General features: G+C 39.6%; 1 long non-coding RNA gene across 1 annotated transcript in view; it reads left to right on the forward strand.

Moving 5' to 3' along the window:
• The first annotated feature begins 1,055 nt into the window (after positions 1–1,055).
• Positions 1,056–23,854, forward strand: part of LOC128773424 (uncharacterized) — a 66,024-nt gene continuing 43,225 nt past the window's right edge. Inside the window, exon 1 of the long non-coding RNA XR_008417650.1 lies at positions 1,056–1,113. This is a non-coding gene — a long non-coding RNA (uncharacterized LOC128773424). The remainder of the gene's footprint in view (positions 1,114–23,854) is intronic.

A 23,854-nucleotide genomic window follows, 5' to 3' on the forward strand; every position in this document is an offset into this window, starting at 1 on the left:
ACCACAAGAGATCTGTGGGTAGCCACATTTCTCCCCTGGTGTCACCAGCCTGGATTTGCTAATATGGTAAAGCATTCCTAATTCAGGCAGATGGGGCGTCTTTGTTGAATTCATTGCTGTCATAATCATGAGTCAGAGACTTTCTTAAAGAAACGTCTGCCTTTACTTCCAAGAGTGTACGGAACCTTGAACAAGTCTACTGTAGCATAGCCATGTAGACACTCCAGTGGAAATTTTCATAAATAAGAAATAATATGTAATTAATGTAGTCATTGTTCTGTATGTTATTAAAGTAAGTTTAAAAGTTTTTGAAAGTAGGCTTTTTCCTTCCTTAAATGATGAAAGAGTTTTTGAGCTAGTCAGTGTTCTTTATGGGATTTATTTTTGACATGTAAAAAAATGTCTCAGGGTGCTTGGGTGGCTCAGTCAGTTGAGCATCTCACTCTTAATTTCGGCTCAAGTCACGATCCTAAGGTAGTGGGATCGAGCCCCATGTTGGGCTCTGCAACTTAGCATGGAGCCTGTTTAAGATTCTCTCTCTCTCTCTCTCTCTCTCTCTCTCTCTCTCTCTCTTACCCCCTCCCTCACCCCTCTCCCTTTCTTGCGTGTTCTCTCTTTAAAAGAAAAAAATTTTTTTTCTCAATTATTGGCATGTAAATTCATGACATTTTACTTCTTTATATCATATGTTAAACTCAATAGGAATAGCTGTTTTCTTATATTTATTGTTGGGGAATTCTTTCTTTCTTTCTTTCTTTCTTTCTTTCTTTCTTTCTTTCTTTCTTTCTTTTTTAATGTGTATTTACTTGAGAGAGCACGCAAGCTGGAGAGGGACAGAGAGAGAGGGAGAGAGACAATCCCAAGCAGGCTCCGTGCTGTCAGCACAGCACCCCAGGGAACACTTACTTCTTAATCCTCATGTTTTCATATGAAGTATTTCCACAATTAGAATTGCTCTCTTATCATCCCTCTATTCCTTTCTCAGAATGGCAAGTTGGAAAAAAGGAACTAAGGAATGGTTGGCACTCGCTGTTTCTCTCTTAAGGAGTTCTCTACTTGCCAAGTGTACCTGCTTTGGACTTCTCATGCCTAGGCTCCCCTGGCCATGACCCAGTGAGTATGATTAATACAGAGCTAAAGTGTTTGTAAGCTCAGTTGTCCATAGACTTAAGCATCATTCTCCAATCTGATACTTTCTTTTTTTTTTTTTAAGCGAGAGAGCAAGTGGGCTGGGGAGGTGCAGAGAGAAAGAGAAAGAGAGAGAGAATCTTAAGCAGACTCCAAGCTCAGCATGGGCCCAATGCAGGCCTCGATCTTATGACCTGAGCTACAATCAAGAGTCAGACCCTTAACCGACTGAGCCACCCAGGCGCCCCTCAAAGCTGATACTTTAGTTTCCATCTGTCTGACTTCTACATCTCTCTTTCCATTGGTGCTAAACTGGAGCAGGAACAAAAAGGAAATATCTTTTTTTTTTTTTTTGGCTTTTCTTACTATAACATATATCTAGTGTGTGCATGTTATGGATTGAGGGAAATCCCACTCTGTGCCTGCACTCAGGTAGGAAACCCTTAAAGGGAGGTTTCATGATATTTGAGGTGTCGCTTCCTACACAAGAAATAAATAACTCTCTAGCAATTTACAAAGCCAGCCATTTTGTAGCCTGGGGAAATGTGGCAGAGAGCTATAAGGCTCAAGTGCTAAATGGGTACAATAGCATCCTTGGTAGCCTCCTAAAAATGCAGATTCCATAAGAGACCTGGGTTCTGGTTGTGCTCCCTTCACCACTCACACCTCCTATTGCCCACCAGGTGAGTTCTCACCCCATCTTGCTAACCCAGGCCCCAGGCTTCTCATCAGCTGTTTTCCTGAGGGTGTACTCTCTTACTCTCTTTTCCTCAGAATACTGAGATGTAAAGTTTTGGTTAAAAATTTTCTTGGGGCGCCTGGGTGGCTTGGTCGGTTAAGCGTCCGACTTCGGCTCAGGTCATGATCTCACGGTCCGTGAGTTCGAGCCCCGCGTCGGGCTCTGTGCTGACAGCTCAGAGCCTGGAGCCTGTTCCAGATTCTGTGTCTCCCTCTCTTTCTGCCCCTCCCTTGTTCATGCTCTGTCTCTCTCTGTTTCAAAAATAAATAAATGTTAAAAAAAATTAAAAAAAATTTCTTAATACAAAAATGAACTATTGGGACTTCATGAAGATAAAAAGCCTCTGCACTGCAAAGGAAACAATCAACAAAAGTAAAAGGCAACCGACAGAGTGGGAAAAGATATTTCCAAATGACATATCAGACAAAGGGCTAGTATCCAAAATCTATAAAGAGCTCACCAAACTCCACACCCAAAAAACAAATAATCCAGTGAAGAAATGAGCAGAAAACATGAATAGACACTTCTCTAAAGAAGACATCCAAGGGGCGCCTGGGTGGCTCAGTCGGTTAAGCGTCCGACTTCGGCTCAGGTCAGGATCTCACGGTCCGTGAGTTCGAGCTCCGCGTCGGGCTCTGTGCTGACAGCTCAGAACCTGGAGCCTGTTTCAGATTCTGTGTCTCCCTCTCTCTCTGCCCCTCCCCTGTTCGTGCTCTGTCTCTCTGTCTCAAAAATAAATAAACGTTAAAAAAAAGACATCCAGATGGCCAACAGGCACATGAAAAGATGCTCAACGTCACTCCTCATCAGGGAAGTACAAATCAAAACCACACTGAGTTAACACCTCATGCCAGTCAGAGTGGCCAAAATGAACAAATCAGGAGACTATAGATTCTGGAGAGGATGTGGAGAACGGGAACCCTTTTGCACTGTTGGTGGGAATGCAAACTGGTGTAGCCGCTCTGGAAAACATTGTGGAGATTCCTCAAAAAATTAAAAATAGATCTACCCTATGACCCAGCAATTGCACTACTAGGCATTTATCCAAGGGATACAGGAGTGCTGATGCATAGGGGCACTTGTGCCCCAATGTTTATAGCAGCAATTTCAACAATAACCAAATAATGGAAAGAGCCTAAATGCCCATCATCTGATGAATGGATAAAGAAATTGTGGTTTATATACACAATGGAATACTACTTGGCAATGAGAAAGAATGAAATATGGCCTTTTGTAGCAATATGGATGGAACTGGAGAGTGTTACGCTAACTGAAATAAGTCATACAGAGAAAGACAGATACCATATGTTTTCACTCTTATGTGGATCCTGAGAAACTTAACAGAAGACCAGGGGGGAGGGGAAGGAAAAAAAAAGAGAGGGAGGAGCCAAACCATAAGAGACTCTTAAAAACTGAGAATAGGGGCCCCTGGGTGGCTCAGTCAGTTAAGCGTCCAACTTCAGCTCAGGTCATGATCACACAGTCTGTGAGTTTGAGCCCCACATCAGGCTCTGTGCTGACAGCTCAGAGCCTGGAGCCTGCTTCAGATTCTGTGTCTCCCTGTTTCTCTGCCCCTCCCCTGCTCATGCTCTGTCTCTCTTTGTCTCAAAAATAAATAAAAACATTAAAAAAAAATTTTTTTTAACTGAGAATAAACTGAGGGTTGATGGGGGGTGAGAGGGAGGGGAAAGTGGGTGATGGGCATTGAGGAGGGCACCTGTTGGGATGAGCACTGGGTGTTGTATGGAAACCAATTTGACAATAAGTTTCATATTAAAAAAATAAATAAAATCATAAATAAATAAATAAATAAATAAATAAATAAATAAATAAATTCTTAAAGATAGGTGGTATTCCTTCCTTAGCCATTTTCAGAAGTAGCTAAATACACAGGGGTTCTTGAACCTCCATGTAATCTAAAATGTTTTATTATCATAAGCTCCTAGCAGGCAGTTACGAACAGAGACAATTCATTCGAAATCATTCGAAATCAAGTGAAAACCCAAGTTTTAGAAGAAATCACAAAATAAAAAGAATTTGCTTTCACTGAGAACAAGATGTGTTCAGATTCTAACCAACAAAATGTAACCAATGTTACAGAATTGAGTGTTTCAAAGACTATAAAAATTGTTCAACTTTCTGAGTGATGCTTGACATACAGAAATGATATAACAAAGAAAAAAAATGAGCCCTAGAGATGTCAATGCAGTACCAAGAAATGACAGTCTACAGGAGGTCTACTTTAATTTTCCCAGCGTAGATATTTCTTAACAAGCTTCTCTGAGGTCCACTTGACCTCAAGTCTTCCTCTCAGAGTATTTCCTGGTGTGAGCCCCTGGACAGGCTTAAAAATTTCAAGCTGGTGACAACACATTAGATAAGTGTTGGTCCCTTGTGCCTGCCTGTGTTGCACACCCACTGCAGCCAGCCCAGCCTCTGGAGCCATGTAGACTAGGGAGAGTATCTTTTTTTTTTTTTTTTTTCAAGGATGCCATAGCACTTTATGTTCACAACCACCCATCACGCTTTCAACATTCTTGGTGCCCATCCCTCTAGGAAGGTAAGCATTGTCTTTAGGCTCTCACAGGTAGGTAAGCTGAAACACACAGAGATTAAGCCAATGCTAGATCCTTCAGCTACAGATGGTAGAGCCTGTAGTGGATATCACAAGTCCCAGTTGCCACCAGAGCTGCCCGCAATCCTGTCCTATTTAGTAAACCATGGCAAGTACTACCAGTGTGTAAATAAACACTCTTGGTGCCGAGTCAGTTCTGCTTCATCTCTGGCACAGTTTTTTTTTTTTTACTAGAAACCATATCATCGCATGATGATGCGATCAGAGGAAAACCTGGATACAGAGCTCTACTTCCCTTTGCACAATGGGATACATCAATGGCCCTGTTAAATACCCTTTGCTGTGCCCTGGACCTGACATTATCACTGACAGTGAGGAAAGCCTCCTTCCAGAATCCAGTTATGCTCTGCAAGAGCCTCCTAGTCTAGGGATTAGCACAGCTAAAATTTCACTTTTCTCGAGGTATTTCTATTTCTCCATCTTGGTTTTTCTCATTTCTTTTTTTTTTCTTCTTCCCATTTCAACAGACACATGCACACACACACAAACACTGGCTTCTCTCAAAGCAAAAAGCTGAGCAGAAAACAGGCTTTAGTGTATAGCCAACAGTTTTTTTCTATTTGCCCCTAATTGTTAATAAACATCTTTAAGTGACCTACAAGCCTGAAATTAAGAATGAGGAAAGCATCCATTTAGGAGTAAGTCATTCTAACCTTGCTCACTTTGACTCCCCCTTTCCATGGCAATGCTATAGTCTTCCTGGTTCAGAAGCAATTATGAAGCCTTCTGTGGATGCAGGTGTATGAGGTTTAGTTCCATGAATGCACAGGTGTAAACAGGGACTGTTGTGGAGCAAAACCCCCCACCTCCATCTTCCTGCAGCCATTTCCACAGATGTGTATTTTACAGGGCATCACTCATCATCACTCAAGATTAGTGATGGGTAAATGGGGGGTTCCTTAGATTATTCTATTTTTGTGCATGTTTGAAATTTTCCATAGTAAAAATTAAAAAAACAAAAAACAAAAAAAAAACCCAAAGCTGACACAAGTGCATCAGTGCTGCTTTAGATTCCCAGATAGAAACAGCTTGTCGAGGCAACAGAAGAAAGCAGGAGAAAGCCTGTAGCTCTCCAGGTATCTCAGAACTACTGCAGCCTTTTTTCTGTCCTCAGGAGCAGGGAGCCCACCACTGTAGATGCAGATGAGCCTTCTCTCCCTCCCCAACTCCAGCTTCCCCTCACATTGACCAGCATTTGCAAGGCGGGAAGAATTTCATTGGAACTTATTCATCATCGACTAGCACCACCCCAATAGCATCTTCCATGTTTAGGTCTAAAGAAAATGAAAAAATGACAGAAGGGAGGAGAAGGAAATTACTCTGTTTTTGAGCTGTGCTGCTGGCCAGGCCCTACATGAATGAGGCACCCGGCCCACAATGTGTAAGTAATGTAGTTGGGGACAGGCGTCGGTCCTGCTCAGCACTGGGCAGTGAGGAGGAGGCTGGGAATGTCCCCATGGCTCACGTTCATGAGAGCTGCAAATTTTGACTTTTGATCTTCAAAGTAACTTGAATACATAGTCACTGTGTTTCTGTGTTTCACAACTACAAATTGTTAAATGTAAACATTGAAGTATACCATGGTTTTTAATCCATGTTTTGACCATGCTTGCTTTTTAATATACTCAGAGTATCCAAAGAAAAACAAAGACACAAACAAAAAAAACAACAAAAAAGGAACTGGCCTGGGCCTCACTCAACCTCTGAGGCCCTGCTCAAAGCAAATGGAGCTGACTTTCTCTGTAAATAGAGTTCACTAACATTTTCTTCTTTTTATATCTGCCGCCTCCTCCTGCTGCTTGTCATTTTTGTCGTCGTTTTCCTAGGGCTGCTGGACTCTTCCAAAATAAGTAACAGGAAAACATATGAAGTGACCAGTGAGGACGTGTTATAGGGAAAAAAAAAAAAAAAGGAAAAGAAATAAACAAAACCTACTTTGGGAAAACCGAGCAATGCCAGGAAAATAATTTTCAGAATTCCAGAGAAGAGCAAATGAATCTTAATAGCTCTAATATTTCCCAAATTTGACCAAAAAACAGAACTTGAGGAGGACGAGGCTTCCATAACTGCTTTACGCATGATCCATGACATGCTTATTTGTCAGCTGCCCTATACTCCTGCCCTTCAGGTGTATCCATATCCTGTCTTATGGACCTGCCTCCACTCCCTTCCTTTGCCCATACACTGCTTCCTATATTTCCAAAGTCTCTTGTAGTCTTCCTGGTAAAATTAGTCAATAAAAAATCTTATTTCCAATTACCACAGGTCAGTAGGGAAGGGTTTACAAAAGAAAAAAAAGCTCCACATATTATCAAATAAGTGACATTTCATTTTTGGTTTTAATTTTTCCTTCCATTCCAAGGCCTGTTTGATCACTAGTCAGTCTTGCTAGGAGGAATGGTGAATTTGGGGTAGACCCATTCATCCCCAAACTCGAATTGTACTGCTTTGCAAATCCCTGAAAGGGATACAGATGGTTTAGTATCAATCCCAGGGGTCCCATTCCTGAGACTGCATCCTGGAATGGTCTGTTCATCCTCAAATAGAGGAGTCAGCTGGGAAGTGGCTAGGAATGAGAAAGCAGCAAGAAACATCCATCAAGATGGTACACCTTCTTTGTGCAGAGGTGTGGGCTGTAAAGTCCATGGTCATCACTAGAGACACAGCCAAGCCAAGCCCCCAGCTTCTGGAGTATGATACTCTAGTCCCAGCAGAGACTGAGAATCAGACCTAAACTTAAAATTCTAAAGGGACTCCAAGCATCAGATTTGGTCTTCTTGGGTCTTACATATAATGATAAGGTGATAACAAAATTTTGTAAAGATAAATTCAAAGGCTAATAACATGTTCCTATATTATTTTTATTGACTTATAAAAGGTAAGACTGGAATTCAATTTTCAGTTTATTTGGCATAAAGCAAGATACACATACATCATAAATCATGTATCAACATATATTTTATATATGTATATACTAGCCTAAAACCCCTTGGAAATTTGACCATAAAGTGAAATCAAGGGAAAAACTGAATAACTGACACTAAGTCAAAAAATAATAATAATAATGAAATTCACTCTCTTCTAACTGCTGAGTTTTGGTCCTCATTATAGATTAGTAGTTTAATGAGTTGATGTGGAAATGTTCCTTATTATCACAGTTTTATTGCTTACCTCAGTACATCTGTTGCAAAATTCATATAGAAATGGCCAGACATTTCAATAAACCAGTATGTCTTGGAATTTTCATATAGTTCCCAGTGCACTAAAATCTGGATGGAAAGCTGGTACTTTGAAATTTACAATCGCACAGACTGAGCAACATCTGGATAGCTTTGCTCTATTGCTTTCCCTGTTCCTTTAGATTTAGACTCAGGTTATGATTTGCACGAAAGGCCAAAAAACCTTGTGTGTGGCAGGTGTGAGTTCAAGCTGACAAAAACTTAATACCATGTTCAATTCACTTTGATATAGCTTTTTACAAAACACATGGAACACTGCTTCCACCTTTTACCAAAAAAAAAAAAAAAAAAAAAAACAACCCAACGGGGAAGACGACAGGGGAGGAGAAAGATTTTCTTTCTGGAATGGAGCAGAAGACTGGGAAAAACACGTATTTGTTATCCCAGCTAAGGACCATGAATTCTCTCTTATCAAATCCCTATAGTCTATACAAGACTGTGTGTGTGTATATGTGTGTATGTTCACACAAGACCAATTTCTAACACAAGGAGAGAAACATCTAGAATTCCTAACTAAAGGACCCCTCAACAAATCATCAGCCTCCATGCCGAATCTTTGGAATCTCTGTCTTAACTGTCCATATTAATGGGAGACCAAGGGAGAAGAGAAGAGAGAAAGGACAAACAAGGAGAAGGGGGAAAGTGTACTTGAAATGACGTGTATGGGCAAATGTGATTTGAACTAAATACCTAGGACAACTTGGCAGTTCCTATGACTCTTTGTAACACTGGCTATAAAAGCTGCAGAAGCCTCTTCCCTCATGAAGCATGACTGAAAGTCATATTGGAACAGTCTTGCATTGGTGCTTCGCTTTAGGTTTGGTGTAGGTAAAGTGCTATTTTGTAAGAACAGGTTAGATCAATCTGAATTTTCGACCTGACCTTCCCCTCACCCCTAATAACTTCCTGGTTCCTCGGTCACAGAGTGATTTATGAGCAAGAACAAAGAATGATGTGTCTATCCCAGCAGCACGGGAAACTAGAAAACTTATTAAGGGGAGTGGGGGGAGCAAAAAGCAAGAAAAGAGAAGGAGCCAAAGAGAAAAACTAGTTTCAGAATGAAGTACCTCAGTTTCTAGGCCACTATAATTACCTAGTCGCTGAGGAAATAAAACGTGGAAATCCATTTTATAAAAAATCAATGTTTTAAACAATGTGAAGAGCTCTCATAATTTTAAATCTTGCTACAATGTCCGTGTGCAGAACCCTGATCACCTTTAAAGAGGAGAACTCTAATAATTTTAAATTGTTTTTCACTGAGAAAGCTCCAAACCTCCATCCTCTTCCAAATGGAAGCAATCTTGAAACTATGAAGCACATCAATAATTTTAAATAGCTCTCTCCTCCCATCCCTTGTCTCTTTATGCCCCTTCTTTGTCTTTTCTCAACTTTTTAGACAATGACATCCCCAGCTTTACATTTAAAAAGTTTTTAAATTTACAGTTGTGAATTCGCCCAAGTAACAACTGATCCTCTTGTGCCTTTCTCTCAAATAAGTAAACATGACTTTTTCTGAGATTAATGGTGACTGAAGTATAGGGCTTTATTTAGGAAACCCTCCTAAGAATGTTTTCTTTTTAGCACAAAATAATGCCCAAAAAATAATGTAAAATTAATGAATACGGATTTTATTATTTCTCATCTACAATTCCGTAAAGAATACAATTTTATATTGAATTCCAATCTCATTTATAAAGACCTTCTATAATTAAAATGCCTCAATCTTCTTCAAATTAGAAAAGCAAATTGTTACATATCCTAAGTAGGTGCTTTTCTGGTTAATGACAGTCACTCAGATGATTTATGACACACATTATTTTATATCAAAGTACAATGAAATAGGCATTACCAAAGGTAATCTCCGTAATGTCTGGAAAGGGATCAGAAACCTCACTGCAACAATGAACGCAGTATTTAAAATGCAAAACCCAAAGACATTATTATGGTTTTGATTTCTTATGGCACAGCTTCGCCTGATCAGTTATATTACCAGCACAGCACAAAGGGTGTTTGCGTATGAATGCCGCTAAGATAACAGACGGGAAAAATGAAATATAAAGTCAATTTTCATGCAGAAATTGTTATCAAAGGGATGATAAAGTAAAACTGTATAATCACAAGAAAAAACAATTGATGAAGAACAATCTAAAATAAAGTGAGGCCGCTACGTCTGATTCCAGCTTTTAAACCCTTGTCCTATTAAAATATGTAATAAAGTGTTAAGATAATGTATAAACAAATGCAAGTAGAGCACTATGTTGATTATTATTTAGACACTGCCTTCCAAGATCTCTCTTTGCAAATGAAATCAAGCAGCCGCTTAAGTGTGCACATCATGAATTGGGATGAGTTTTCATCAAGCTCAGACCTCTAACTTAAATGAAAAAGAAATGTGAGTTTTAAAACTCAGAGTTGCTTCAGTGTAGAATGAAATCAGTAGGCACCAAGGGAAGAGGAAACACGCATGCACGCACACACCCCAAAATTTTTTTACCCGTACAAGTGAAGTCATAATGTTGGAGAGAATGTGACCTTCCCCCAAACTTTCTCTTTCTGGAATAAGATGTAAATAATGCCCAAGCTTACCCTGCTTTGAAGGGTTACCCATTAGAATAAAGGCCTCTCCCCACCAGAATGCTGTTCACCACGCAGTTTGCAAGCAGAAAGGTGGCTCTTTCTAATTCTTTTTAAGACATTTTGCTTGGGGCTTCAGAAATTAAACAGAGAACAGCAGGGAAGGGGTTTACTATTTAATGCTCTTGGTTGTAATTTTTTAATTAGCCATTAGGAAGATGAAGGCAGGTTCAGACAGGGATGAAAAGAAAGACTTGGAAGAAATATAGCTTTCTGCAAAGAGCCCATGGAGATTACAGGAAAGACCTGGATCTCCAGAGGGGTTCCCAACACAGAACGCTCAGGCCACTTCTTTATGTTCCTAGGGCAAATCTAAACCGCATTGTGGGAAAGCTTGGGGTTTAACTGGATTTCCTAAAAGATGTCATGTCTCAGGCTCAGGTTCGTACAAATCAAAAAAGGAAATGACTGGAAAAAAGACAAAAATGCTGAGCGCATACATGCAGCCGATCTTGGGGTCTCAGGGCCTCTGGGTGTGTTTATACACACCTCCATGCTTTGGGAGGATTAAAGAGAAGCAGGTACATTGTACTTTGTGGACTAAAAAGCCTTGGCCTGTTCCTTATTTTCTAATGGCAAGACTGGTAGGATAGTGGAGACAGGCAGAGAGGGAAAACGCAAAAGAATCCGGGATGCTGGAAGGTCGAGCGTATGTACCTTTGTAAATAGTGAATCAGGTCAAGTTAATTCAAATGCAGACCTGCTGGAAACTCTGAATAGAGACATGTTCCTGGAAGATGGGGCCAGAGATTTGCATGATACTGTTTGTATAGAATTCAAGTCTTGTGGTGACTTTAAGTAATAAGAAATGTGACAATATTGGAATGACATGAACAGAGGAGACTCAAGTACTTTTAATACTTAGAATAACTGAAACTGTGAATCCAGTTTCCATGGTTCATATCTGCTCCATCTGTATTTCCCATCGCAGTAATGGCACCATTCTTTTATTCATTCAGTCACTCTCCCAGGAGTCACCTTCAACTTCACCTTCTCATCGAATCAGACATAGGTCTTGTCTAATAAACAACAAGATGCATCTCATGCCTACCTCCTCTCCCCACCTCCACTGCCAAGAGCCAACCCTTCATTGTCTCTGTCCTGCACAATTGCTTTGGCTTTCCAGATGGTCCCCCTGCCTGTTGCCCATCCCCCACCATCCCTCATTTCAGTTTCTGCATCTGATCCTATTACCCAGAAATCCTAATTCAGTAGATATGAGATAAGACCCAGGGTATATACACTTTATTTTTTTTAACTTATCGTTAAGAAAATTTTTAGGCACTCAAAGGTGGCAAATACAAGAAATCAATTCCCTTATACCTATCCATCCCCCAACTTCAGCAACCACCAACATTTCCCAGAACTCCACCCCACCTTCTTTTTTCATCCCAACTCTCTCTCCTTTTTTTCTGCTTATTTTGAGGCAAATCCCAGATATTGTATCATTCGATCCCTATATACTTATACATCTCAGAAAAAAGAAAAATTAAGGACTTTTTTTTTTGCAAAATTGCAAAGATAATGATAATTCCTTGACATAATACTCAGTCCATATTTACATTTCCTTAGCTACATAAAAAAAAAAATGTGTGTGTGTTTGGCTTGGAATAAGTATGCATCTAAAATTCATTCCAAGATTTCAGAAGTCTGGCCAGGTATGAGTGTCAGTGACCTGCAAAATAAAGCTGAAACTCTCCAGCAAGATACCACAGGCCCTAAGTGATCCAGAACCTGGCTCCTCCTACAGTCTCTTTTCTTAGGGCTCATCCATCTAGCCGGCTCCAGGCACTTCAGCCATTCTCATTGCCTTTCAATTCCCCAAAGGTTCCAGTGCCATTCTTCACATCTGAGCCCTTTTTTCACCACCCCCTCTGCCTACAACACCCTTCCCCTTTTGCTCAAAATATTTTCTTTGTGAAGTTTTTCTGTCCCCCAACCGAGTTGATTATCCCTTTCCTTATGTTCTACTCAACTTTGTTCTTTTAAAAAAAAAATTTTTTCATGTTTGTTTATTTTTGAGAGAATACAAGCAAGGGAGGGGCAGAGAGAAGGAAGCCAGAGGATCCAAAGCAGGCTCTGTGCTGATAGCAGCAAGCCCAATGTGGGGCTCAAACTCATGAACCCAGAGATCATGACCTGAGCCGAAGTCCGATGCACAACGACTGAGCCACCCAGGTGCCCCATACTCAACTTTGTTCTTTAGATAGTACGGCTCTCCTCACACTGGCTACCTGTCCCAAGCAAATGCCACTTTCAAATAGATGTTCCCTAAAGTAGCTGAAGATCAAGTGGCTGTGAGAGTGCCACCTCAACCAGAAGCCAGGTCTCTGTAGGTGGGAGGAGAGGTAGTGGAAAGTACAGAAAGGAAAAAATATATCTAGTCCCCCCTCAAAGTCATTTGGGAATATATTGATTAGCATATATAAGTTCTGCAAAATAGCTTGAATCCACTCATGGTGCACTTATGGATTCATAATCCCGGATCCTGGACTGATGCCCCTACAGATTCATAATCTTCTAACACAGAAGTCAGCAAACTGTGGCCCAGGGGTCAAATCAGATTCTCTACCTGTTTGTTTTTTGTTTTTTTTTTTTTTGTATGGCCCCCAAGCTAAGAGTATCTTTTGCATTTTTAACTGGCTGAAAAGAAAATCAAAAGAAGGATATGATTTCATGACATGTGAAAAGTGTATGAAAATCAAATTTCAGTGTCTAGAAATAAAGTTTTATTAAAACACAGCCACACTCCTTCATTTACATTTTACCCCAAGTTGCTTTTGCACTACCGATGCAGACTTCAGTAGTTGCCACCGTATTGTTCATGAGGCCCAAAATACTAACTGACCCCTCAGAGAAAGTTTTCTGGCTCTTGTTCGAAAGCCATGAACATTGCCCTGATTACCAGGGAAGGCGAAGTTTGAAGGTTGTCATGCATAGAAACCATCCTCAAATTGTTAATTGTTTTCCCCAGGGCTCACAAATGGTAAGCCCTCCAGTTCTTCCTCCTCCGCTGCATGGTTCTGAAAGTGTAATGATGTGCATTCTTATTCTAACATAACATTAAAATGTCTTTGTGTTAGGAACTGTATATTTTATGGAATTTGAATAGTATTAGTGTCAGATACACACTAGATTTCAATATAACAATATGAAAAGTGCACGTGTAATTTTACTTCTGTATCACATTCATACTAAGCTACAGGATGGCAATATTAAACTAATGTGACACAATAATGCCAGTGTAAGATGTAAAACTGCTAGTATCACAGCAAGTTATTAATGCCTTGCAATGGACTCCGAAGAACAGTGTGATTAAACTTTCTCCATCTTTTCCAGCCTCACTTGGAACTTGAGTGACAAAAGAGGATAAATTATCCTGGCAAATGTTTGTGCCAGTCTATAACAATTTTGGCCTTCTAGTTTTGGCTCTGGGCCTTTTCCAAGGAGCCAGAGGCACTCCAAGAAAAGAAAATCTATGACTAAATGAGAAGATCTGCCTTTGGTCTTGGTTTAGGCAACAATTAACTAGTTTATTTCTGAGATCTTGAACTCTGGTATCCTCCACAGTGACAGCAAATACCTGCCCTGCTGGTCACCACTCTTTTGCTCATGATTCCCACTTTTTGACCACCACGCAAAGCTTCCCTCCCATGTTGACATCCCTCTCTTGAAGCTTGAACCCGTCTTTCTCTTATCATCACTCTGGAATTCCGGGTCTTCTTGCTTTTCCATTGAACTTGTGCAGCACCCACAGCCTTTGAATACTCACCTCCTACATCTGGGACATGAACTACTGCTGGAGAAATCAAATCACCACTTGGATTGGTGCCACCACACAGCAATGGTCTTCAAACTCAGCTGTGCTCTTACATGGTCCCACAATTCCGTGAGTTCCTGTTCAGTCCTTCTCCTGGTCCTTGTGGCAGTTTTTTTTCTAACATTCCCTTTTCTCTTCAAACTCCTTGCACCATAGCTTTTCCCTTGTTCTCAGAAAATGCCTTGCTTCCTACTTCCCTGAGAAAAACAACTCCTTCAAACACAAAGCTCCCTCAACTTGATGAATCTTCAACTAAAGCTTGTCTTTACTGGCCTCCATCCTTTTCTGCTTCTCTTCTGTTTCCATGAAAGCATTGTCCCTAATCCTGTCCAAAACTTACACCTCCACCTGTGCCCTGGATTTTGCATTTTCCTACCTCCCCAGAAGGCATCTTGCTCCACCAGACCTCCTTTTTCTTGTTTCACTAACTTCTCTTTTCTGACTCAGTTCATCAATATGTCAAGTCTATTTTGTACTACACAAATAGTCCTTATCTGATCCCACATTCTCTTCATCCCTTTTTCTTTTATAACTGAAGTAAACTTGGTTTCTTCCTGTATTTTCCTTCTTCATGCTTCAATCTACTGTTGTCTTCATTTTTTTCTTACCATTTAGTGTAGATCTAAAGTAACCTTCATGCTCCACATTCAATGAATGGTTTTGTGCCCTTAGCTGTCTATGAACTTTCTTCTATACTTGACATTACTCATCACTCTCTTTACCTTGAATTTCCTCCCGTCTTGATTCCTAAGACTCAGTCTCCTACTTTTCTCTATATCTCTTCCATTTCTCCATCCATTCTTTCTTGGACACTTTCAGAAGCCCCTCTGCTCATTCACCTCTTACATATTGGTGTTCTCCAGACCACAGCATGGGTCATCTCTTCTCATCATTTACACTCACCTTGAAAGACACCAGCCAAACCCCTAGTCTCACTACCATTATTATCCTCCAGACTCTTAATCTATCATCCCAGATTCTTTGCTGAGCTCCGTAATTACATACCCAAATGCAATGGAACATCTTCACTTGAATTTCCCACAGATACCTCAAATTCAGCTTACACGAAAGTGAGCCTCTCAATTTCTAGTCCCAAATCTATGTTTCCAAGTTTCTTTCTAAACACCCAAATCAGAAATTTTGCTGGACTCCAGCAGCTCCTGTGTGCCCCACTCCCCCAAAGTCACCAGGTTCTTTCTACCTTCCTTATCTGTATGTTTCCTTTCTATTTCTGCCTCTATTACCTTAGTTCAGGTACTCCTGATGAGTTCTAGCCTTGACCGTACTCAAAGCCTCTTAACTAGCCTTCCTCTAGCCTTTTTTGTACCTCAAATTTATCTTCTGTTGCATTGTTGCATGGGTGATATTATAGAGCTGATGACAGATTTGATCAGACATGACTCATCTGGTTCAATCCTTTAGTAACTTACAGTGGCTTTCAAGAGACAATTTGACTCACTTTGGCACACCCAGCCTTTTGCAATTCACCTCTCTCTCTCTATCCCAGTATCATGCATATATCTTGCAGAACATTTGATAGTTTCTTCTGATTGCAAAGACCTGAGACTCACTGAAGTTACCTCTAAGAAAAGAGGAGTTAATAAGTTGTTTACCCATAGAACTGTACTAGACATATAAAATGTTCAGGAACTGAGGTTCTGTGTGTGTGTGTGTGTGTGTGTGTGTGTGTGTGTGCGCGCGCGCGCGCGCACGCACGCACATCCCATTTTCCTCTCTAACCATTTGGCTTCCTCAAAACTTCATAATTTCATTTTTCACTTGAGACCATAATGCCTGCCCTACCTGTGATTCTTCTCAATCCTTTTTCCTCTCAGTCTCTTGGTTAACTAACCCTGATCTTTGGTTGCCAATTTCATAATTCCTTGATGGCCTTACTTTGATGGACCAATTCATCCCCTCAAATGCATATATCATAAGACATTGGCTGGTTGAGAGATGCTCCACCTGGGCCAGCTGCCCACCACCCCTTATCTGATCAGCTATGGCCAGAAGGCCTATTAATATTAACAATAACAACTAATATTTATATAATTCAAGTGCTGCACATTATAAGCATTTATATGCATTAATATCCATTCAATATAACTGTAAGAAGTTGGTTCTGTTACTGCTGAACATCATTTTTCTGTTGGAAAAAATAAATCAGAGAGAGATAAGTGACCTAAGATTGCCAGACTCTCTGTGCTCTTACCTGCCAGCTTATACTGCCATGTGCAGACTCCCTTAGATGGGGGGATGTGATGGGAGTTGACCAGGTAACAATTGGCACCTCTTATTCTCCAATGCGTCAGGCTGGTTCCCACCTTCATGCTTTTACATATGACTGTTCTTTCTACTTGGAATTCCTTTCTGTCTCTAAATGTGCAGATATTTGGGAATGAATTAACAAGTACATTAGCTGCATAGCCTTGAGCTCATCACTTCTCTCTGGGTCTCAATTTCCTCATCTATAAAATGAAGGGGCTGAACTGCATTCTTCAAATTCTACAATTGTGTGACTTTAAGAAAAGAACAAAGGCAGCTCAGAAATCAGAGGTGACTACAGTACCATTTTGATATTCCTGTCATCTTACAGCAGTTGCATTCTCTGTTGTTAAACTTAAAGGGAATGTGTGCATTTTAGTGAATCCATAAATGTGTAATTGTCTGGGCCACTCCTGAAGCGCAGTACCCTAGCAAGTGTCAACCACTTGCTCACATGATGGGACACTGAGTGGGTTCTGATCCCCTTTCCACAGTAGATCTCTAGTTTGTCTCTAAGCCTGAAGGATCTCCTTTTAACTCTGTAACTTCAGAATTCTAATGAGGCCAAACAGCAAAGCTATTCAATCGAGACGTGTATTTTCCTTGTTGAATATCACTCAAGGCTGCCAACACCATCTATGTGGTGTGTGGAAAGCCAACTTCTACATGAAATTAAATGAAAGTTTACAGGGGCTAAGGCCTTAACTGTAGATTCTCTTTTGTGGCTTTTCTTTTAGTGTATTATTTGTCAGATTTTTATAAGAACATTATTGCTTTAAGAAAAAAAAAAATTAAACCCTGAGAAATTACTCTCAGTCTAACGAGTTCTTTTCACTGACTTCAGACATCATTAGGGGAGGCTATAGCCTAGGGCTGTGCATGAACTTTTTCTTCTAACTGTACACTTTATGTATAATTTAGCTTTCTTGCCTAAATTATTCAAGCAAATAGTGAGTGAAAATAATGGAGTTCACTGAAACCTTCCAGAGTATTAAAATAAAACAGTTTTTTATGTTGGTTTGAATTTTTAAGCTTTTTAATCATGGATTTCAAATGGAATACACATGTCTGGCTTTTCTTCACTTATCTCCTGCATCTTTTTCAGGAGGAGAGAAGAAAAGAAACTAAGTTTAGTAAATAATCCATTAATTAATCACTGGTGCTGATAACAGCTCAAAGTTGAAGTAACAGTATTTGGAAACAACATATTGACCAGCCAAAGATATGATTGGCACATTTTTTTGAAAGGTAGATACTTCTTTCCCCATCTCCTATGATCAGGGCAGGGCTAAAATTGGTTATGTTTAAGAGGGAGAGCTAATCTGTTTACTTTAAATAGGAAATTACAGTAGTAGGATTTGTATTCAAATTACTCCAATTTATTTATTTTAAAGAACCAAATACATCTTCTAAATAATAATATTTCATCTTAAAGGTGCGTGGTCTGGAAACCTTATCTTTATTATAGGAAACTCTGCAGTAAATTTGGAAATCATTGCAAGAATGTGATTTTCTGGCATATATAATATACTTCCCCAAACCGGGAATGTGGCCCAGGATTAGGAATCTGATAGGACATTTTGGTGTTCCCAAACATTATATTTTGTCAGAGAACAAAAGCAGCATCTCTTTCCACGAAATAAAAGGAAATAGTTATCATGGCATATTGTCTTTGGAAACAACAAAGGCAATAATATCAACCAGGGGTGTGGAAAGGAAGTCATCAGTGTGCAGCAAAGAGGTTCAGATGTTACATTCAGAATAGGCAAATGAAAGCTTGAGAATAATATATGGAAAGGGGCAATGGCAAAAGCTCTTTGTAGGGGGAAAAATGACCTGGAATAACAGACCTATAAGTTTAATTTATTGAACTGATTAGACACAGGAAAGAATCATCACAAAATCAATTTTTCAATACATAGACTAGAACAGGGTATTAGGTAATAAGCACTATGATGTTATAAAGACTATTAAAGTCTCCTATGAAGGTATAAAATACAGTAAACTGAAGGAAATTAAGAAATGCAGTCCATATTGGGTTTGCTAACATGTTTGATTATCTCCAACATGACATTTTAAACAAGTATCTGGAAAAAAATTCTATTTAGAAATCCCGTTATTTTAAACATTGAGCCGAGAGTTATGAGACCTAAGTTCAAAGCTTAGCTCTACCACTGAGGAATCCCAGGCAAGTTACTTTACCTCTCTGGGCACTGGATTCCTGATCTGTACTATGAGGGAGTTGGTCATCTCTAAGGCCTGAGATTATTTGACTATTCAGCTAGAAATTTCACATTCTGCATGTGTTTATACAAGGAAAAAGTTACTTAACTCTCTAAGACTCAATTTCCTTATCCAAAAATACAATGATAATACTCTCAGGGCCTAAAGTTGTTAACAAGTATTGAATTAGATAATCTTCTGAAGCCCATTGCCCAGTCCCAGTGAGCCCTCTTCAGTAGATATCAGTCTTGGCTGCCTAACATCAGGAGTCTGGACACTTGAGTTCCAATGTCAAGTCGGCCCCTGACTGACTAGCCTTAGATACATCCTTTGACCTCTTTAAGCTATTATCCTTCATCAGGCAAAATAGTTTGACCTACACAGTCACCATGTGTGACTTTTTTTTTCTTTTCTTTTTCTTTTTTTTTTTTTTTTTTGAGGTCTTTCTAATCCATTCTTCGGCTCTCCTTTTGGTCTCCACTCCATTACCAAACCTGTAGCTCTCACACCCAGATTTGAAGAGTAGCCTGCCATCCCAACATGGATGAAATTCATTCTCATAAACAAGCCTTTTCTTCTGCTAGTTTTTCCATTAGTAGTAAATGCAGCCTCTATCTACCCACTGCTCTCTCTTAACCACAGTTGATCTATTGACTCTAAATCCAAAATATACCCTGAATCAGTCCACCTTCTCTGCTGTTTCCTTATTCCACATCCCGTCTTCTCTCGCCTGGTTGACTACAACAGCCTCCTAACTAGTCTTCCTGATTCCACTCCTGCACACTTTTGCAAGTCAGCCTGAGTGAGCCTCTTAAAACATAACAAAAGTCATGTCTCTCCTTTTGCTGAAAACTCTCCAATAGCTTCCCCTTGTACTTAGGGGGAAAAAAGCTCAAACCCTTTTGTCAGTAACAAGATTTTACACAATGTGTCCAGTGATTATTTCTCCTATCTAATCTCGTATACCTCTCCTATTACTTTCTACACTTCAGCTCACCAGCACTGACAACTCTCACAGTCAAAAACTAATAAAGACGAAGGAGGAAAAATCATTTGGAGCCAAGGTCTCCCCATCCTTTCAGATCTCTGTAAAATTAACTTCAGCCACACATCCTGTGTTCTGTGGAGGACCACACCCTAAGAGTTCTGTGAAATTACAGGATCTGGAAATTCACATGTTCACCCATTCTCGGTGCCAGTCTCCTGCTTACACTGAATTCTTGATCTCATTCGAGTCTGCCTTCTCTTGAATGTCCTCCAAGTCATCCAGACCACCCTCAGCCCTTTTAATTCCCCTCAAGGTGTAATCACATAGATTGTAGTGTGTATTTTACACTTCACTGAAGGTTTGAGTCCACAGAGGGGCTTTACATTACAGAAAGCATACCCACTGGAACTGGATGTCAGATGTCTCCATTCTTAAGAATGCTTTATGCCTTCCCGTCCTGGTCCACATTGTCCCAAGATCTTTTATGGCCCTCTTTTGCTGCTCAACACACTTGCAAATGCCTCTTCACTTCTTACAGAGCACTGAGCTATGTTTTTTGTCTCCTTCCACCCCATCATCAGGGTCTCACTTTGTATTTCATATAATTTATTGAGGAAGTCTTCATTTTTGTATTTTCATTTCTTCATTTTTTGTGTCTTCTCTTTTCATTTTAACTGTCATTTCTTGCTGTTGACATGGTGCTTACCTCCAACATTCATCCATTACCCTCTAATTTTCTGATTCTATGCTAATGTTGCAAAGAAACTGTAGGTAAATCAATTCAAATTTTGTCTATGACAAATAAATAAACCTCGTAATGGCTTCAGGAATTTCACTGTTGGTACTTGGTGATATCTTTTGAGCCTGCTTGATCCCTGGTTCTTGGGTGGGTTCCATATGTGCAAATCCCTCAAGTATTTTTCATGAAACAGCAATTCTGAGGCACATTTATACAGACTACATAAAAAAGGGGGCCTATGGACAAATAAATTTAGGAAATTCCAGAGAAAGTGCAGTTAAAGGGAGTTTTGCAGAATTTCTCAGGGCTATGGTATGCCACTTTCACAGTGTATCCCTAACAGGGGCATATAGAGAGTGTAAGGTTTCCAACGGTTGTGATAATCCAAAGACCATGTCCCAGATGACCTGTTTATTAAATATCATTCTACATTGTTAATGAGAGCCAGCCCATTGATTTGCTAATATATGATAGGTTGTCATAGGATAATAATACTTCTGCATACCACTTGGAACAGCATATTAGCAGAGAAATGAGAGCATAGATTCTAGCACCAGACCACCTGAGTTAGATTCTCAACACCTCCATTTGCCGCCTGTGAAAACCTGGGCAAGTTGCTTAATCTATCTGTGTTATCACATCTGTAAAATGAAGCTGTTAATCGGTGGAATTATTGAAAAGATTAAATGATATTAACATATGTAACACATTAGAAGAGTACCTGGCACTAAGTAAATGCTTTGCAAGTATAAGCTGTACTTTTTTAAAAGTGAGGTATAATTGACATAATTTAATAGTATACAAATTTCAGGTATACAGCATAATAATTTGATTTTTGTATATACTGTGAAATGTTTGCCACTGTAAGTCTAGTTACCGACCATCACCATACAAAGTTAGAAAAGTTACAAAGTTATTTTTCTTGTGATGAGAACTTTTAAGATTTACTCTCTTAGCAACTTTCAAACATCCAATACAGTATTGACAATAATCACCATAAGAAAACAATCTAAGTATCCAGTAACAGGTGAATGGATATAGAAGATAATGGTATGCATATACAATGGAATACTACTCAGCCATAAAAAAAGAATGAAATCTTGCTGTGTGTGACAACATGGATGGACCTTGAGGGTATTATGCTAAGTGAAATAAGTCCGAGAAAGAGAAAGGCCATATGATGCACTTATATGTGAAATCCAAAAAGCAAAACAAATGAACAAACAAAACTCATAGATACAGAGAACAAATTGGTGGCTGCCAGAAGGAAGAAGGGTGATAGGTGAAATGGGTGAAGAGGATCAAGAGGTAAGCTCTACTTTTATAGTAGTTTATAATAGTTATTGCTCCAAAACCCAGCTTCTTAGAAAAAAAGGCATTATGACTGGTCCTCCCATTCCCTTCCCGGAGAAGATGCTATGAGGCCTCGTCCAACCAAACAAGCTCTCAGGAGGTTCTTCAAGAGAAGTGAGAACTTATTTGGGTTCTTATTTGACCCTCTCCCTGCTTCCAGTCTTACCTCCCAGCTTTCTATTTCTTTCGTGCTGGTTTTCCCAGTCCCTTCCTGCTTCTCTTCCCATCCTGTCACTGTCCCTCTACAGAGTTCCTGCCACCCATCTTCACTCTAGATCGCACTGGAACAAGGTCCTTCCTGGGAACCACATGACAGCTCTCCATCTTCAGTTTTTCCTCTAAGTTCAGTTTTTTCTTCTCCACTTCCTCACCTTAACTGAGCCCTGACTGCACCAGTTCCTGGACAAACCTTTCCAGTGTGAAAAGCTGTTTCTCCTCCTTCTTCAGGCCCACAGGCTGAGAACAGGCGTTAGAATACACTCAGCCCCCTCCTGCCACTTCCAGACCCTTTGGACTCTGTCCCTTAACAAAACTTGGTCTCAAAGATCCATGTGATCTATTTCTAATTTTCCTCAATTTTACGTATCATTTTTTATACTTGCAGTTCATTCCTTTAGCAGGTATTTATTAAATACCCACCACATGCCAGGTACATAGACTTCAGCAGCAGGTGTGCAGCCTTCCTTTCTAGTTCATCTCCTGTTTTCATCCCCGTGACTTCAACATCCAAGTGCAAGGCTCTAGAAGTGCCTTCACCTCCTCTGCTACATCAGTCATTTCTCTTATGTTGGAAATGTATAGGCCATAATGACTGTCTCATTCATGCTCAGAAATGTTGCAACTTGCAAAGCACCAACATCTTTTCTCTCTTCCTTTCTCACAACAGCTGTATCTGCCCTTCAATCTCATCTTTACCCTTATCTCATCCTTCTCCTCTTATGTGTCTTCTTACTCAGCTTGCACTGAGTGCTCAATGCTTCTGTCTTAGTTACATAGTCATCTTTTCTTTTGCCATGGCACCTAGAGCAAAGTCTTCCATTTAGTGGGTATTCTGTAAATACTTGTTTAATTGAAGTTGGAAAAAGAAATCCAATAATAGGCACAACTAGTGGGATACCAACTATGAAGCACAGCATCTAACAGTCCCTCTTTATTGTGTTATTTGGACTACGCCTGGAGTGCTTTATTTTGCCCATTTTTTAGTTTTACATTTTAAGAGATGCATTGATCAGTTCTGGGGTGACTAAGAGTCTGTTTTAAATACTTTGTATTAGTTCCATTTTCCTTCTCTCTCCCCCCACCTCTATTTTCTTTCTCCCCACCCCCATCTCTATCCTTTCTCTCTCTCTCACAAATAAGAATAAGAAACTTCCATATGTTTTTTTTCCATTTAACATTACAACATGAGAATTTTACTACATCATTAAATATTCTCTGATGATATAATTTTAATGATCACATGGAGTTGGCAGTATAGAGCTATTACATGAAATTGCTTTAAAGGATACAGTCATTTTTAAAAGATTATTTACAATTTTTCAATGGACACACTTATACAAATGTGAGTTAAGGGGGTCTAACCATTTGATCATTTACATAGACTATCATATATAAATACTGGGTGAGAAAGTATAGTTTTTATGGTTCTCGATTCATATGGAAAGATAGTTTGCAAAACCCCTGAGAAGCAGGATTTAAGAATCACTGTTTCACTATATCTTCACTATATCTTTCACTATATGTCTCCACACTGGCTATTATCTTTTTATTATTATTATTGCTCATTTGATTCACTCAAAGCAGTATATTTCATAGGATATTTTTAGAGGAACACCTTTGTTGAAATAAAATTCATATGCTGAAAAAGTCACCATTTTAAAGTACAATTAAGTTGTTTTTACTATATTCAGAGTTGTGCAGCCATTACCACTGTTTAATTTCAGAACATTTTTATTATCCCTCCTCCCCTAAAAATGAATCCTGACCCATTAAGGGTCCCTCTCCAAACCGTTTTCTCTCTATCCTGATAGTTACAAAACTACTTGCTAACTGTAGAGATTTTCCTTTGGGGGATAGTTCATATAAATGGAA

Source organism: Panthera pardus, unplaced genomic scaffold, assembly GCF_024362965.1.
Source record: "Panthera pardus isolate Hobbes unplaced genomic scaffold, ASM2436296v1 HiC_scaffold_25, whole genome shotgun sequence".
Lineage (NCBI taxonomy): Eukaryota > Metazoa > Chordata > Mammalia > Carnivora > Felidae > Panthera > Panthera pardus.